At 39.7% G+C, this 19,469-nt stretch overlaps 1 long non-coding RNA gene across 2 annotated transcripts in view; it reads right to left on the bottom strand.

Annotated features, from left to right (window-relative positions):
- Nucleotides 1-3,730, bottom strand: part of LOC116567952 — a 152,638-nt gene extending 148,908 nt beyond the window's left edge. For both annotated transcript variants that reach the window (XR_004276447.1, XR_004276448.1), the window contains exon 1: nucleotides 3,621-3,730. This is a non-coding gene — a long non-coding RNA (uncharacterized LOC116567952). The remainder of the gene's footprint in view (nucleotides 1-3,620) is intronic.
- Between the last annotated feature and the right edge of the window lie 15,739 nt (nucleotides 3,731-19,469).

The following is a 19,469-nucleotide window of genomic DNA, read 5'->3' as shown; positions in this document are numbered from 1 at the left end:
GAGAATCAAAAAGCTCAGAATTAATTTAAAAAAAAATTAGAACACCAAAAAAACAGAGATGGCGCATAGCCTAGCCTAGGTTAGAACTTGTGAAATATCAGTACTGTATTTCCTCACATAAAAACACACACCTAAATACAATGTCAGGCGAACCAAAAATCAAGGGATTCAACCACTGTCATCTCATGTTTATGTTCCTTCACGACCAAATTAACTAATGAATTAATTTTTAAAAAATAAGGAAAAGAAAAAGAAATATTATTCCCCAGTATTTTTTTTTTCCTCCTTGGAAAACCTGTTCAGCAGTTCCCAGATTTAGTTTTAGACTTTTTGCTTTGCTTCCAATGAGATGTGTAAGACAGGAAAACTGAACTAAACGTTTTTTAAATGCACAGCTCACGTTCTTGAGAGAAGTGGCTGTGAAAAACAGATACTGAATCAGACCTAAAGTCGGGGGGGGGGGGGGGGGGAGGGCAGGAAAAAAAAAAAAAAGCCCAAAACATCGCATGATAGTCTCTAAGCAGTTCCATCTGTCAAGCAGAAATTTTAGGCTAATAGCCTGTGGCGATCTCCCTCCGCAGTCCACTACCTGCCTTTGTCCTATTAAATCTCTTTATTCTCCTTAAGAAAGAAAGAAAAAAAGAAAGAAAGAAAGAAAGAGAGAAAGAAAGAGAGAAAGAAAAAAGAGGGGGGATTGGTTGTTGGAAGGAAAGGAAAAACCTTGCAGACCAAAATCATCTGAGTGATGAAGCCCTAATTTTAACCGCCTCTCTTTGATGTGTAGCAGTGGGTCCTTGTTTTTTAAAAAGGAGAGAGAAGACAGTGCTAGGAGCAGAAGACTTTTCATCTCCACTTCACCTTGCCACTGGGTCTGTGAGAGATTGGTTCATTGTCAAGGAGATTTTTTTTTTTACCCATGATTCCATATGGTATGGACCGGACTACATGTTGCCCCACATGCCACTGCAAATGTTTTCTCAATTAGGTGTCTTATCTCCCGTGAGTTAGCATCAGATGAAGCTTGCTGACAGCGTAATGGCAGGGAAAGCTTCCGACGGCTCCATCAAATGGCAGCTCTGCTACGACATCTCGGCCAGAACTTGGTGGATGGTGAGTTGGCAGCCGGGCTGCTTTTTTTTTTTTTTTTTCCCTTTTCTACTTTCCCTCCCTCTTTGACAAAATGTCCCAGACCTCACATTCATCAAATTCACATTTGATTTTTTTCACACTCTTCAGTGAAGCAGCCTCACACTGCTTCCTCTTGCCATCCTCTCTCTGCCACTCTGCGACTGAGTTCCCAGCAATGCTTGCTCTGGTTTTCCATGGGACAGTGTTTGAGAGTTGTTGTTTGTTTTTGGTTTTGTGTTTTTTTTTTTTAATTTTTTAATTTTTTTTTTTTAAAGTAGCAGAAGTTTTAAAGTGGAGATGGTGTTTTAGCCAAGTTGGTCTTGGGGTTTAAAAAAAAAAAAAAAAAATGAAATGCTTGTCCGGGCCCTCAGGTTTTGCTCCCTCTCTCTAGCTTTGCAGCCCCCTTTACTTTTGTTTTCAGGGACTATGGGGTGCTTGGTTTTTTTCCTTGGCTGTGGTATTTTCTGAGGACGTGTGTTAGAGCTGGGGAGAGACAAGCCCTGGGTGAATTCCCGTCCTGCCCCATTAATTGGAGTGCTTGAAGTCACCTGTGGGAGAACTCTGGGTCCCCACTCCCTGTTTTCCATCCGGGGACCCGTAGCTCTCATCTAACTTTTCCCCATTTGTTTACCTCAGAGCAGGTCTTAAATCTCTGAGGAACTCCAGCTCTGAGTGGGAAAAGACCCACACGCTCTATCTTTTAGTTATTCTGGGTGCAAATAAAGTTTTAATAAAGTTCTACCATGCAGCCGCAGAATGAGTTAACTCACATGTCATGGTCAACCAGGCCAGACAACCTTTGACATCTTGGATCTATAAGAGGTAGAGTGAGTTGGGAGGGCGCACAATAGCTTATTGTCACGGGAGATGCGCGTCCTGTGAGGAAGGGAGTCCTCACATCATCACTGCCCTCGTTAGGGTGGTGTCCGTTAAGGATTACTTCGTTAGCAGAGCATTTCCAGTTTTCCGTAATTATTATTCTTGTGGCAAGCGTGAATTCTTCCAGGGAGTGAAAAAAAAGTTTGCTGCCAGGACAATGAATGTATTATCCGTTCCTAACTGGACCGTGAACTTCAGCTCATTTCACATAGATATCAGTTTAAGAAAAGAGAGAGAGAGAGAGAGAGAGAGTGGTGTTGAAGGGGGAGACTGACGAATGGAATTACAAGACAGGACATGGTCGGTTTCATTGCATGATCTGCGGAAAGAGTTCTCCTTTCCCCTTCCTGGACCAATGGTGGTATCATTTGGGCAAGTTTTAGGAATTCTGAGGACTGAGAGACTATTAAAAGTGAGCTACCGCAGGATTCTATTCGGCTGCTCTTGGGGTGCTGTGTGTCCATCCTAAGGACCCTTGAGTAAAGGTGGTTGTGGGTATGTGTGTACATTGTATTTTAACTTGTGATTTCTTAACTAGACAATAGAAACTTTGCCAATGATTTCAGGACAATGTTACTTGCACTTTTTGATTAATTAGACTAGCAGTAGACTATCCACTCAGATCTTGAACTATTCAGGGCACTTATTTTCCCATTAGAGTTTCTGCCAGCAAGAACAAGGTTTACTTGTATGCCATGATGTTGCCTATTGCTTCGCCTTGTGCAGCTTGTTAAACACCAGAAAAGAATATACTGATTGGTTTAGCTATTATTTTCTAAGCTAAGTTGTAAGTCTTAAAAAAAAAAAAAACAACCCTGCACGCTGATGTCATATTCTGGGTGACATTCTCCTTCCTTGTATTTCAAGAGCTCATAGATTTTATAGACTGTTACTTTTTATGGCAAATTGTGTTATCTTTTTTTTTCTTGCAAAGATCACCAAATGCTCCTCTTTTTTTTAACTTGGAAAACTGTCATTTATTTTTTGTAAAGTTTACTTGGAAGTTGCTTTTCATTTAAAATTGTTTTACAGATGTTTTACCGCCGGGAATATAAAATATAAAAGTGGTGGAAACATTTAGCAATGCAGTTGACTAAAAATAAACAATGCTGTAAGCTCACATGCTGCTGTTTAGGCTGCATACGACAGGAAGTTTCTCTCAACTTCAATGCTTCTAGATCTTTGCTTTGAAAAAGGGTGAGAGATCAGAGTGCTCTTTAAAGAAGTTGTAGAAGTTACCATAGAGAATAAATCAATTTTTTATTTCCCTCAAAGGTGGCCACATACCACAGCATTTTATATTTGCCAGTTACAAATAATTCTAATGTAAATTTCCCGCTACTGATGGGAAATTGAGGACTTTGACGAAGGGGGGAAAGGATTAATTAAAATAAGAGACATTTCACATTTTCTCTTAGCTCTTCTCGTTACTTGAATAGAATTCACTCCCTCTCCCTCCAGACCGTCACCTAACTACCCCAAACAATTTTCCCCAACTTTAAAAAAAAAAAAAAAAAAAAATTAGACTTGCTCCTTGCTGATACGGCTCTTTAAGCAAAGGACAGTACAAGATCTGAGTTTCACACTAAAGGCAAATAAAGCTTTAAAATTACCTCATGCGTCATCTGGTTGCACAGACTCCGGGCTGCATAGTGGGAACCTCCGCTTGGTCCTCCCAGCATACAAAGGCAACTCAGTGAATGCCCCCTCCGCCCGTGGAGGCTCGGCCTCAGCTGCCAGCACCGGGATATGCAATTTTGCTTTTTAATGAATCGTAAACAATTTGTATGGCAAATGAGTTTGTTTGTTTTAGTTTGGGGGCATATGTTGGACCAGTTGTAGACAGCCATGACCTACTCCAAATTTTTAGGTGAGAACAGATAGAGCTCCAGACCATTTTTATTTTTCTAAATAATAAAGACCCACTAGAATGAAAGAAACTGGTTAATAAAAGGCTGAGAATAACAACCCCTCTCCTCTTTCCCTCTTTATCCCCACCCCCTATCATAATGCACCCAGCTTACAGTAGGGTTTTAACTGCACTTTTTGATAACAAACTGAAGGTTGGTTGACTAAATTAATTGGGCTGGTTTTTTTTTCTTTTAAGTACAAATTTTAGCTTTGTCTACAAAAGACTACTTTTGTTCAAGAAACAAATATTCTTAAATGGGAAATAATAAGAAGGGCCTTCTTTACCTTTTATTGCTTTTTTGGGCTAAAGCTGACACCGTCTCGACAGATGTAGGATATAAGAAATGCTAAATACTCTTTTGGTATCAAAATGGAGTGGGAGAGAGGTCTTGACATGGAAAACTCAAATGAGAACTTTTACTCCAACCCAAAGAGTTGTAAACACAACTTACAAGTTAACAAGCGACCAGGGTTCGAGCATGTACATTTTAACAGTAATTACCTTTGGCGCTGTCATTTATGAGCAATCTTTTGATACCTGAGCCACTTCTGTAATGCTTTAATCATGCAAATCAAGAAATAGATATTGCATATCAACTGCATCTAGCTATGTTGTGACATCTCTATTTGAAACCTTCGACACGCAACTAAAGAAAACCCTCATGAAATCTTTCTCCACTCCAAAAGGAGTAGAAGCACCTTGGAAGCATGCATATGCTTCAAAATATAATTCTGTCCAGTAGAATTACCTCCATTCTACCCACATGGTGTTCAAACGAAGGCAGAATAAACAGCCTCCTCTTCTTAGTGATTTACCGATAAGATACTATGGGATGATTTTTATCTGAATTACAAAACACGTTTGTCTTATTTCTTCAATCCAATTTAAAAACTCATAGTTACTATGAACTGAAGACTATTAAATCATCCTGCCACCCCTCTCTCCCCATGCTAGGTTCCCAACAACTTATTTTGGAAGCATTCTTTTTGGAAATCGCCATGTAATTTTTCGGTCAAGAATTATCCATCACTTAATTCAAATTTTTACAACTCAGACTTTGTATGCCAGGAAAATACTTGGGTAGCAAGGATATGCTATGCCTTGGAATTTAAATGCCTTTTTAAAAAGTAGATATGTATGTTTACCAAGCAAGGTACGACTGTGAAATACTGTCTTACTGTGTTCAACAATTCAAAAAAACTCAACTCCAGCCTACTTCTCAAATGATTGACAGCCCTAACTGCTGCAGATGCAAAACCAGGAACTCATATCTCATGCAACCTTTTGTTGTTGTTATTTGCTTGGATTCACAACTTTAGTTGTATTTATCATTTCAATTTTTAAATGGTTAATTCTCAACTGAGCTACTGTTGTTCATGATTGTCTTCTATATTCTTTTGAAGACATTGCCTAATGAAGATTTCTCTATGCTTTTGCTCTAGCTCTTTCGGGATGATGATTAAAAGAACTTGGAAATTGCTACAATGGCTATAAATGAAAAGAATCAAAATGAGGGGATTCAGTAAATAATAAATCATATCATTCTCGGTACCCAGTATATTTTCAAAAGAAAGTGTCCGTGATAAACATATTTATACACATTCTATTTCAAGCATTTGCACACTCTGCCTATGCTTATTTTTAAATGCACACTTGTCTTATTTTTATCTACCATTATAAATATGTGTGACTATATTAATTTCCAAGAATTTGCATTTATTTCAAAAATGTCCATGCACTATTATTTTCTTCCAGTATTAGCAATGATTGATTGCAAGGAAAATCTGAATAAAGTACCGTTTTATCTTTTTCTCTCACATATATTTAAGAAATTGTCCTTATCACTTTCTCTAGGTTAGCCTTGTACAACATCTTTTAAAGTACCATTTGCTAAGCTTAGGGAGACGCAAATACTTTATCTTCCTATTTTTTTTTCCTCTAAATCAAATTATGATCCAAATGCACTCCATTCAGAAATGTGATTGGTTATTCAAGCCAGCCTATGTTCTTGCACTATCTTTTTAAAAATCTTGATTTCCTGTTATTACGCTCATATTTCTCCTGTGAACTTTAGACTGTAAAATAAATGCTTTGTCCTTACTTATTTTCTAGTTGATTTTCCTTCACCTGTCCTGAATATTGTCAGGAATGTTTCTAATTTAAAACCAAAAGAATCAGGGGCTGATTAGAAGACAGGAAATTGGGGGATTAAACTGTCTGGTTGAACTTCCTTTACTTATCAGCACTCAGTAACTCACACTGGAGTACAAACTCAACAGGACAATTTTTACAACGCATTGTTCCTTCTGGATGTTTACATATATACAGTGCATGTGAGGGGAGTGTGTGCGCGTGTGTGTGTACATGTGCAGACTCTATGTGTCTTTGTGTGTGTCCGTGAGTATGAAGAGAAAAGAACCAGCAGCTGGTAGTTATAAGTAGATGTTTTTAAGTGGAATAGTTTTAAACTAAAGGGGCTGATCGTATGAGCAGGAAAGTTCATTCCAAGACTCTAATCCCAGGATATTCTCAAAACTTTCTTATTAAAACATTTCCGTGAAACCAAGCAAAGAAGGAAATACTATAAGGGAGAAAGCAAGATTCGCTAGCTTGGAAATAAAAAACAGATAGTCGTGGCCGTATGCTGTCCATCTCTCCTCGGTTCTGCTCAGAATTCCAAACACCCATACTATCGAGTACAGAAGGTGTCCCAAAGGAGCGAAGGAGTTAATCTAAGAAGTTTCCAACCCCTGTTGAGATCTCCTTGGCACCTACAGAGAAAGGAAATCTTGCTTACTGTGACAGCAGGTCTGAGTGTTTCAGGTGAGCCTATATTGTGAAATGGGTGCTTGGCAAGGAATAACAAATCAGGACCAGAGGGTAAGGATTCATTTTACTTCATTAGATCATTTTAAAATGGAAAAGAAATAATAAAGACAAACCATTGTCCTAGATTTTTGCCGCACCATATATATTTGCAGAGCAGTGTTCTAGAAACTACGCTGAGTTCTTTTTCCTGACCTCATTCTGCTCACCTGTCTCGCCCTCAGTAAGTATTTGTTGATTGGGTTTAAGAGAGCTCTAGGATAACATGCAACAGTTTTTCCCACGCTACTAATTGAAATGGTGAGTCCACTGAGAGAAATAGAGGACAAAGAAAACTGGGATGTGTGGTCCGGCAAAATGGGTTGGTGTAACCACTGGTAGATCTGGAAGTGAAAACTCAGGAGCTTGTTCCAGCAATCTTTCATTTATTTACCAACTATGCATGAGCCCCTACTAAGGGCCAGGGGAGAGGTAGAGGATCAGCTGCTGCTCCTGCCAGCAGGCCATCATTCAAGCTTCAAAGGGACCAGGGAACCAACCTTGCCCTAGCTGAAGATTTCATATTAACAGAATTGATTGAGCAAAAACTATCTGCCAGAATCTGTTTTAGGTTTCGAATTCCTGTTTTGTTTTTTTTTTAATTAATCCTAACCATAAACCTCTGAAGTGAGCATATTGTTTCACTTTACATACAAGGAACCAAGGTTCCAAATAGGTCACTCACCCCCAGCCCCAGAGAAATGCACACCTAGAATGAGCTGCTCAGTCTGCAAGAGTCCCCTGGCTTCATCTGGGACTTGTCAGAAACCAGTGGATTCTTATAAGTGCTAGAATGTAACAGAATTCAGGATTTGACGGGATTAGCACCATCCATTCCTATGTTGGTATTGTGGGGGCACAAGTCTGTTCGCTAAGGAAATGGAGGCAGAGAAATGACAATGTGTCAAAAGCCAGATAAGACCCAGGCCCTGTTCTAGAAGAGCTGTGGGAAACGAGTTCCTATTTTGTAACAGAAATATCTTGTATCATCCCTGGTTACAGAAGCTCGGAGAGACAGGAGAGTCTGATGCATGTGGTTGTATTAAAATATACCTTTTTATCAGAAGATGGATGGTTCAGGAAAATTCGGTGTGTTGATGTCCTTGCTGAATATTAGGGACATTTTTTTTCTGTAAGCAATTTAATCTTTATTTAGCAGATCTTTCACTTGCAGTTTTAAATGGAATATACCATTTTAAAAAGGCCAACCTTCCAAAGAAAGACTCCTGGCGTTTCAATCACTCTCTCTCTCTCTCTCTCTCTAATAAACAGAAATGCCAATATAGAACATTATTGCTGTTTAATATTTTTCATTGCCACAAGAATTGTTAATTGAGGGTTTATTCCAACATAGTTTTCTGTAAGGGAAGACACAATGCAGGATATATATTACCTAATGGCAAAGATCTTAATACACTCACTACAAGTAAACATCTATTTTCCAGACAACTGCTGACTATAAACAATATGTCTCCGCCAGAGCTATTTAATGGTGCCACGTGTGAGACAGATTTTTTATTCCTCATAATCCAAGTTCCTTTTCTTTACCTTGGTGTGCTCATGTTATTGCCTTGCTGACTGTTTGAAATGGATGATGATTGGGAATAATGACAGGTCAGATACGGGGATGCCGAATCCTGGGCAAAGCAGCCCTCCACCAAATCGGCAATCCTGGTAGGCTCCCAGGGGAGGGCTGTGACACAGGCAGCTGACTCAGACATTCAGTCCGTGTGGCTGACCCTTCTCACCCCAGGAGATACCACATTATATGCACCATCTCCCCACGTAACCGAAGTGTAGACAAAGTCTAGACCCATCTAGGGTATGTTCCCGGGATGGCCTTATCTTCCTCCCCACAACCCCAAAAAGTCCTCATCCAACCTCTCCCTCCCAAATGCACAACCTGTCATCCTGCTGATGAAATGTCCCAGCAGCTGGATTTGATAAGCTCCCTTCAAATGTTGCAAAGGTAAACACTGTGGGCTAAATAATTCATGTCATCTATTCATTTAAGAATCAATTAAAATCATGATAAATTTCTTTGTTGTGTTTTATTTTAAGAGAAACGGCCATCTCAATTCTCATTTTTATGAACATGGGAGAAATGACCTGGTAACAGGTGCTGTGGTCTGGACTCCATCCTAGTAAATAGGAGGGAGTCCCTGAATGCTTGTAGTATGTTGCCCAGCACTGAGGACCCAGTGTTGTCAGTAGAACTGCATAAGAAAGGGATAAATGCAAAAATCTGAGGGAGAAGATTACTAGAGGAGGGACTGATAAAATTCTCAACTGAGAAGTCAAGAAATAACAAAGTCTAACACAGGGGGCCACGTACACTAACATCTTCAGACCAGGCAGGTAAGCTCAGGGTCAGACAAGGAGGCTATAATTGATCTAGTGGGGAATGGTGGGATGGGGTTGGTGACAAACTGAAGAGTGATACTGAATTACCACTAACCAACAGTAACAGCAAAACTGTTAACAACCAAACAAAACACGCCTGCTACCCAGGGCCTAAAGCTAGGGAGAATACACCACAGATCCGAAGATAGCATGGGATTCCAGCACCAAAGTGTTTCACTCCCCCAAAATCAAAGAACTGAAATGCCAATATCCCTAAAAGGGGGATCACGGACACGTAAACCATACAAACTGCACCACAGTTTCCCCCATTCACATCTGATCCATTTCTCCTGGCAGACTTTCATGGGTGGGAGAAAGGAGGCTGAAGACCATGTAAGTAACGGAAGACCTAAGAGGGAGAAAGGGTCCCTCAAGCAAGAAAGTGGTTAGCAGCAAGGGGACCTGGGAGACAGTGGAGGACAGGGACAGAATGCAGAGTGGGGAGCCTGATGGATTCAGAGGCCTGCCTCGCTGAGCCTCACCTGCCCACTCCAAGTCCCTCTACTTTGGCATCAAATGTCTCCAAGTGGCTTTGGCATCTCGAGGGTCTCCTGGCCTGAGAGTTTCAGAAGAGGTTTCTTCAGGAGCACACAGGCTGACACCCGTTCAATTTTTTCCAGCCAGCAAACTCTACCCTCCCCTGCCAGGCTCAGGTCTTCTCCCTGAAGCTTTCCCAGGTTCCCTAAGGCAAAATGAGTCACTCCCCCACCCCAACCCCCCTGCCTCACAGCCCTTTGTTCATAGTACTACAACAACACTGATTACATTATTTGGGGGTTTTCCTGTTTACTATCCAGCCCCACGATGTTTCTTCTTCTTGAAGAATAAGGTCTAAATAGTACACTTCTTTCTGTGTCTAGCCAATGTCTGACCTATGGCAAGTACCCAAAGAAAAGAGTGGTTTCCATGCAGCTCAACAGGAGAGCTTAGAGAAGTGAGAGCAGTTAAGGCTAGCGGGCCTTCCAGGACTCTGTTCCCCTCCTCTCCTCACCCCCTCTACCACATCCCAGAGTGAGTGTCTAGGCTACAGAAGATCATTGGGCAAACGGCTGCCCTGCCAGGTATCTGTGGACATTTCTGACTACCCCGTGCTGGCTGCTTGCTCTGTGTTGCCGCCGAGCCACCAAGTGGTCTGCACACATGCGAGCGAAACATCGCCGTGAATTTAATATCATTACCTCTACCTCACCAATAAGGAAACCAAGTAGGGGTGAAGAGGCCACACAGTAGTTTGAGAGACTCTAAAGCTGTGCTTTTCACTCCTTCGCTATAAGGACACCAGTATGCCCAGCACTGTCACATGCTAACTCAGGCTCCAAAAAGGTCTGGGATAATTAAATGGGGGCAAAGTTTCCCCCCATTTTACGAAGGAGAAAGCTAGAGTCCCAGAGGTTAACTCCACCCCCACCTCCCACCACCCTGTCCCAAAATCAAAATCATCAGGAAGTCTGGGTTTAGAACTGGGGTCTCCAGTGGTCTTTCTACCAAATACCCATGGTGGTAAATCATAGAGTATGGCATTGTTTAATTAAAAACAAGCAAGCATTTTCCCCCCTCTGAGGATTACAGGAGATTTTCACTGTCTTTTTCTTGCTACTTTTTTGTATTTGTTCATATTTCTGCAATGATCACGTGTTATTTATTTATGAGTGATATTTAACAAAGTCATACTCACTGAAGATATTAATCTTATTCTTATTGAGCCCGTAGGGATAGCCATAGCACCACATGCAAACATGCACGGATGTCATAAGAGCTTGGGCACTGAGGATGCGTGTATTTTTTTAAGTTGAGTGATGCCCACTTCTTTTATTTAAATGCAGTTAAATCCTGCATTTAACTGCTGTTGTTAACACTCCCTTTCTTACAATGGGTCATGTACTTTCTTCCCATTCCCCCGTCTAACAGCCATCCAAAGCCCAGATTTCAGATTCAGGCAGACCTGAATGAATCCTGGCTTTGCCATGGATAAGCTGTGTGACCATGGACAGTGACTGGAAACACTCTGAATGTGGTTCCTGAGACTTGGCAGTATCCCCATCACAGTGCTCTTGTGAGAACCCAATGAAACGATGCATACTGCATAAGCCGGACATCTGGGAGACATCCTACTACCCTCTTGCTCACTCCACATATCTAACTCAAAGTAAACCCTGTGGAAATGACTTCCAAATAATTCCTAAGTTCATCCATTTTTTCCCCCATCTCTGCCACCCTTGCCCAGTCCAAGCTACCATCTTGTCCAGCCCACATTCACACAGCAGCCTCCTAACTGACCCCCCTGCATCTTTGCCCTGCAATTTACTCTTCACACTTAAGGCCAAAGGATCTTTTCAAACACAAGTAATCCATCATTTCAATGAATTACCCTGTCTCTTAAAGAGAAAATCCTTAGCGAGGCCTGCATGGTTTTGCCTCTCCCAGCCATCTAGGGCCATTCTTCTTCCTAAACATACCCCAGCCAGTTGGTTAATCTCTTAGTTCCTCAAAATCCCCCAAATCCCAGATCTGATCCATGTTCTTCTCCTTTCCCCAGAGCGCAGTCTTCTCCCATAATTAACATTTCTCCACCTTCCCTTCTCATTACAAAAATGGCTTAGTCAGGAAGCCTTCCCTGTCCTCGGACTGTGTCAAAGAAGTCTACTGACTAACCCTCGGAACACTCCAGACTTCTGGCATGGTACTTAGCACTATTTAGAGTTACAGTGTTGTGTGATGATTTAGCTACTTTCTGTTTCTCCAAAAAGACTGTAAAGTCCATGAAAGATAATGTCATGCTCATATGTGTTTTTCTTGTACCCAGAACGGTACCTGGCATATATTTGGTGGTAATTCAATAGTTATTAATTCAATGAGCAAATGGATGATATGGTGCCTGCAATAGCTAACACGAGGTAGTGTTAATTATTATTAGCATAATTAATATTTCCCACATAGAGAAAGGTGTTTAAAAGTGGTTTAAGTGTCATTTCTATGTTGTTTAAAGAAAATTCGTTAGTAGGAGAACTTAGAGAAGTAGAAACTTACATTAAGAGCTCAGTGCCCCCTACCTGGGACTGAACCCTGGATTTGTCACATACTAAGAGTGAACCTAGGCCACGTGATTTCACACCTTTGGTTGTTGAGGCGCCAAAGAGTTAATGCCGTTGACGTGATTCGTATGGTGTTTGGCTTATGGTCAATATTTAGTAAATGGTTTATTGTTATTCTTGTTAATATATATGATCCCAAGTCTTTCTCTAATTAATCTGTATGGCCCTTTAAAAGGCCTTTGCCCTCTAAGGTTGCCAGCTTCATCATCTTTAAAGTAATAACATCATCCTCACATGATTCCCAGACCTGTTTTGGAGATCAGGTTAATACGCAGGTGGAAAGTTTCTCTGAAAATTATAAAGTATGATAGATACTTAAGACACTGCTAGGGTCAACCTGAAGAAACACAGTCTCCAAACAAACACAGTCAATCAAAAATTAGGGAATGGGGTAATTGGGTGACAGGCATTAAGGAAGGCATGTGATGTGATGAGCACTGGGTGTTCTATGCAACTGATAAATTATTGAACACTACATCTAAAACTAATGATGTACTATAAGCTGCCTGATTGAAGTTAAATTTTAAAGAAAGGGTCAGACACCTAAAATAAAAATTTCTCATGGTCTTTCCTTTTATCTTCTCTTCATGACAGACCACGTGGGAAAGAGAGCGTGGTTCAATACATTTACTCAACAACGACTTCAAGTCGTTACTAACTGAAATCATGTGCTTGAGTGTAAGTGGAGGGAGAGAGAGAGGGGGAGAGAGAAGTTCATAGAGGATAGTCTAAAAACACACATGGAATCCTTTCTCCACAATTTCCCAGCAATGAGACCTCAGGCAAACTGCTTCATCTGTTCACCTGTAAAGTGGGACAGATGATAGTACCTGCCTCATAGGTTGTTGTAAGAATTAAGTTATGTGATCTGCATAAATCCCTGAGATCAGTGTATATGTTATATACACATGCTAAGGGTCAACCATTACTAAGATTATTGTTCTGTTGCCATCTTCTTCCTCCTCTTCCTCCTCCTCCTCCTCCTCATCATCATCATGTTGGTTATTACTTAATAGGAGATCGACGTTCAGAGATGTAGCAAGATACCCATGCAGTTAAAGAATACCAAACAGATTCATTCTTACAAGATGGCATATTTGGATTTTGAGGAAAAAAAAAATACCCCTTAACATGTTTGATTAACTTACTGTGTTAACTCAGTTTGGGCAACACAAGGCCCTGTGAAATATTCCCATTGTCCAGATTAGAAGCTGCACTGTCAAGTAAGTTACCTAAGGTTGGTTCAAAAAGCCAACAAGTGACTAATCCAGGATTTGAACCTGATCCAAATTCATGTTCTCCACTGCCTATCTCGCCTAATTCAATATGTTGCTGTATTAAGGTTCGCAGCTTAAAATTTGTTAGCTATTAATCATATCATGAATATTTTTTCACATGGAGAATAATAATCACAAAGCTTTCATTAGGATCCAGGGCTCGTAGCAACATCACTAAACACCTGGGAAGTGTAATATGTAAGCCCCTTGGGCACCCTTTCAGAGCTGATTCAATGGAAAGAATTGGGGATCTCTGGTTTAAAAGGGTTTCTAACTAGGAGTCTCTTTCCAATGTTCCAATACTTAAGCTACCAACAAAGAAAAGACTTCTTAAAAATACTGACAGCTGGTTCTAAGAATTAACCCACTAACCATTTCTGGTAGGAAGTTTCACTAACTACACGTCTGTGATTTTAAATAGAAATGTATGATTCTTGGCCCATGACTGCTATGCTCCAAGAATAAAAGGTCCACAAGCATATGATAATAGGTAGGAAGATCTTTGATCACTTCCATGCTGTCTTTCTATTGGTTTAAAAACACAAGTCTAGGGGTGCCTGGGTGGCTCAGTGGGTTAAAGCCTCTGCCTTCAGCTCAGATCATGATCCCAGGGTCCTGGGATTGAGCCCCACATCGGGCTCTCTGCTCAGCAGGGAGCCTGCTTCCTCCTCTCTGCCTCTCTGCCTGCCTCTCTGTCTGCTTGTGATCTCTCTCTCTCTGTGAAATACACAAAAAAAATCTTTAAAAACACAAGTCTACAACACTTAACCATTCTTCTTTTGCCACTAATGTTTCTATGTTCATTTAGATAATGCAACTACCACAGAACAACTGAGGAGTGGTGGCAGGGAAGCTGGTGATAACACTAGGCACCCTCTGGAGTGTAGTTCCATTCATAAGACGCAAAAAGCAGGAGGAACAATGGGAAAAGCCAAAGTGTCCCCACATGCTGGGAGTTGTCGTTTTATATATTCCATCTTCTCTGAACATTAAGGAGTCAAGCCTTGGGATAAGAAGATATTCTTATGACAGACCAGCAGAATAGCAGGAAGATGTTGATACATTGGAAATCAGGCCGGGACATCAATCTGATACACAATTAGAGATCCAGGAAGAAGATTTCACCAGAATCCGGTTGGAGAGCAAGGGGGATCAGAAGAAATCCACTTACCTTATCTGTAAGAAAAAAATAGATCCATATAATTCTCTCCCTCATTTGAATCTGGATAAATAAAAAGATCATACAAAAATGAAAGCATTAAATGTTTATGAACAAGAGTAAAGAGAGACTTGGAGGAAGAAATCTTCTGAAAACCATTAAGTATAGAAACAGAAAAGAAATAGAAAATTTCCTATTCTCTGAAACAAGAGTAGAATGCCATTGGAAAGAAGATACATGGTGAAATAAAAACTAGACCATGAAATTTCAAATGAGATTGACTAAAGCAGTAAATCCAGAAAATTAACAGTACTAGGTCTACCATAGAGCAGAATTAACACTATGCAAACTGACCCAGTAACTGCAAAGTCATACTTTCTTTTTTTTCTTTTTTTTTTTAAATAACCTCTATACCCAATGTGGGGCTTGAACTTACAACCCTGAGATCAAAAGTCCCATGCTGTGCCAACTGAGCTAGCCAGGTGACCCCAAGTTATACTTTCCGTAACTTTCCCAGATACACACAAATTACATAAAGTGTGAAATTCATATGACAGAGAATGACACCTATCCCAGAAACTGAAGATCCAACTCAGAGATTACAAAGGTGTTTCCAGAGAAAATAGAACAAGTGGACAAGAAGTAATAGTCAAAGACATAACAGGAAAAAAGAAAAAAAAAAAAAAAAACCCTTTCTGATCCAGAAAGGTAAAGAGATGTCATAAGACATTTATAGACTGAGCCAAGTTTACTGCATTCCAGGCAGAGATCTGTGAGAGATCAACACCTAGCTCAGCCTGGCCTTCAGAATGGAGTAAAAGGAGTCTACAAAATTGGATAGAAGAGAAATAAAAATTCACCAAATGCCTTACCTCACATAGAACAGATTCTAAAACTCTATGTAATTGTTGACTCTGAGAATTAGAAAAATATAAAACAAAACTTGGATTTTGGAAACTTAAAGTTAGGTTGAAAAGAGGATACACATCTTCTCAATCGCTAAGGAAACAAAAACATGCACAACATTCCATATATGCAAACAAACCCCCCAAACAAAAGAAATAGCAAAAAATGAAAAAAGAACTAAGACATGTAGAACAGAATGACAGAAGTTAACAAAGCCAACTATATGCCAATAAATTTAAGTGGTTAAATTCCAATATTAGGAAACAAAGATTCTCATATTGTAGTAAAAAATTAAATTCACATATCCACTGCCTCTAAGTGATATACCTAAAACAAAAGTATCCATATTGAAAATAGAATTATTAAATAAAATAAAATTTAAAATAGGAAAGACAAGATTAATTTCTGGCAAGGTAGGCTTCAAAGCAAAAGTAATTAATAGAGAAAATAGACTATTTATATTATTTTCATTTGTAAACTGGAGAATAGCATAATAAAGCAGAAGTAGTAATTAATGCATTTATGTGCTAATTAATCTAATCAAATGATATAATGCAAAACTGGCTAGAAAAGTAAAGAGAAACTGACAAGAACACAATTTATACATGTAATTTTAACACAGATTTATCCACTTTTTCTAGTTCAATTAGACCAGCCAGAATTAGTGACATGGAAAATTTAAATAAATATAATTAATAATATGAAGATCACTAAACAATGTTGACCCCTACAAACATGGAATATATCACCTTTAAAAGCATTCATGAGGGGCGCCTGGGTGGCTCAGTGGGTTGGGCCTCTGCCTTTGGCTCAGGTCATGATCTCAGGGTCCTGGGATCGAGCCCCACATCAGGCTCTCTGCTCGGCAGGGAGCCTGCTTCCCCCTCTCTCTCTGCCTGCCTCTCTGCCTACTTGTGATCTCTCTTTCTCTGTCAAATAAATAAAATCTAAAAATAATAATAATAATAATAACAAAAAACAAAAGCATTTATGAAGCCTCTACAAAAATTAATTATGTCATGCAACTGCATGGACATGTGCACACATACACCACGTCAACCAATTCCCAAAGTGTAAATTGCACAGGCTTTCTTGTCTAGCTAGCCACATGCAATGAAGCTAGAATATAATGACAAAAAAGAGTCCACATCATACTTAATGGCAAAACAAGAAGCATTCCCATTAAAATCGGTAACAATGTAAGGATGCCCTAAATTACCATTATCACTTAATGTTATCCTGGAAGCTCTGACCAACTCAAAAGATACAACACAGAAATACAAGGTACAATTATTGAAGGAAATTATTGTAGTGGTATTTTCAAGTGACCTCATTAAATACTCAGAAAATCCAAAAGAGCCAAATGAAAAGCTGTTGCAATTAATAAAATAGATTATTAAAACCAATATAACCTTATATGTCAACTATACTTCAATTTAAAAAAAGACAGATTAGTAAAGTGATGGCCACAAACTAATTATATACAACAACGGTCAATAAAAGACATAATGGAAAATGACTCCATTCCCCAATAGTAACAAAAACAAAATCATAATGGACCTAGAAGAAACTCCAACAAGTCAGGTACAAAATGTAAATTAATAAACCAGAAATCATTACTGAGAAGATTTTAATAAGTCCATCCCCAGTGTAGGGCTCAAACATGGTATTTCATAAACATTGTAGCTATAACAGTTTTCTCCCAAATTAATTCATAGGTTCAGGTCAAAATCCTAATACGGTATTGTAGTTTGTTTGCTTTTGTTTGTTGCTTTGATAAGGTTATTGGAATTTACATAGCAGAGCCTAAACAGTTTTATTTCAAAATTCTACATACATATAAGAGATGAAGATTACTATCATCTTCATTAGAATGAAGTATTATTATACCAAGTTTCAAGAATAATATTATTATCCGATAAGATATATTAGGTTTCTAATATGGAAAACACTTTGCTTACTGAGGGTAGGGATCCTTCTGAGATATAGGAAAAGCCCAAGACCTCCTAGAGACCCAGCATCATACAGATGGCACAACTCAGCCAACCTTCCAATGGCCTACCGTGTTCTTTGGTACTGGGATTATGTCGTATTCGCTGGAAATCTGTGACATAAACATAATTTTCTCCATTTTATCAATGACTTTACTGAGACACAAAGAGATTTAGTAACTTACTGAATGTATACAGATAACAAATCAGAGGTTCAGATGGATTTCTCTCAGACTGGAGAAGCTGCAGACCCTGCTAATGGGGCAGCAGTTGTCCGTGGTAGAGAAGCCCCTACAGCCCTTTGCAGCAGCATTCCTCACTGCAAGGAAGGTCAGCACTGGAATGGTGGACTTCATGCTCTATCTTTTCAAAAGTCACACATGTCACACTAAATGGATCCTTAGCTAGCTAACAAGAGTCAAGGTTGGGAAAGGGGTCAAGTCTGGGCTGGAGTTCAAGCTGGGTTAAGAATTAGGTTGAAGTTAGAATTGCACTTAGCATTGCAGTTGGAGCTGGATTAGATAGGATTTGAGACAGGACTAAGGTTTGGGTTGAACTTAGTTTTGGGGTTAGGTTTAGGGGTAATTATAAGGATGGGCAGAGAGCTAAAAGAAAGTTCAGTGTCCGGAAACATTTTTTCAGAACAAGTGACAATTATTGCTCAATTTGGAAGGTTGCTTGAGTTATATGAAGATTTGCCTTGGGGGTAGAGGCAAATACTCAGAGGAAAAGCAACACACAGAATTGAGGGAAACAAATTGTTGTAACAGGAGAGATATTCATTCAACATGAGCAGGATGAAGCATGCCGGGGGTAAGATGGTCCTGGGAGAAGTGCATTGGCAGCCATCTGAAGGTAGTTCTGGAAGTGCTGAGGAATCATTTTAGAATTCTAAACAGGAAATTAATAGGATAAGTTTCACATTTTAAACAATTGCTTGGGCCACTGTGCATAGGATGAGTGGAAAGGAAGTGAGACTGTGGGCACAGAAGCCACCAGGACATGTCACATATCCTGTCTGACCTACCTTATATCTGTGATTTCTCAGTCACTTCTCTACACAGCCTCCTTGATGTTTTACCATTGGGATGAGTACACACTTGCCTCAGGGCCTTTGCACTTCCTTTTCCTGGAACACTTTTCCTCCAGATAGCCACAGAATGTGCTTGCTCCCTTAACTCTGAAATCTCTGCTCAAATCTCATCTGATGGGTGCCTTCCCTAACAACCCTAGCTAGATTGGCTACCACACATACACAAACACCCTTTCTTTCCTTCTTACCAATTTATTTCTCCATTTATTTGTTTGCCTATCCCTACTGAAGTAGAAGTTTTAGGAAGTCCAGGCCATAGTCTCCTTCATTGCCATGTCTCCTATATCTACAGAAGTAACTGGAACATCATACACGTTTAATAAATAGTAGTCAAATAAATAAATTTTATAATTATTTATTGAATGGCTATGATACATCAGGTACCTTATAGGAGGAGACAGAGACAAGGAAGCAGATAATTACAGCTCCATGCCATAACTGGAATGATAGAGATTTGCACAGGATGCTGAAAAAGAAACAAAACCCCAGTCTGGGGACTAACAGAATACTTTAAGAAGAGAGGGATTGAGCCAGGTTTTGAAGACCACATAGAAATTCACCAGACAGAAGTGGGAACATCTCAGAAAAGTAGGCAGAACCTATAAAAGGACCAAGATGAAATAGGAGTGGAAAGAGCATCCAGTATGATTCATCCAATGTGATTAGAGCAAGAACTCCAGGACCAGGCAAGAGATGAGCTGCTGGGGTAGGTAGAAGATGAAGAATTTCAAGGAACTGCTCTCTGTTTTCAATTAGTATTTAAT

The sequence above is a fragment of the Mustela erminea genome, chromosome 10 (genome assembly GCF_009829155.1).
Source record: "Mustela erminea isolate mMusErm1 chromosome 10, mMusErm1.Pri, whole genome shotgun sequence".
In the NCBI taxonomy this organism is placed as follows: Eukaryota; Metazoa; Chordata; class Mammalia; order Carnivora; family Mustelidae; genus Mustela; species Mustela erminea.
The sequence above is the reverse complement of the archived record's forward strand: the minus strand, read 5'-3'. Positions and strand labels throughout refer to the sequence as shown.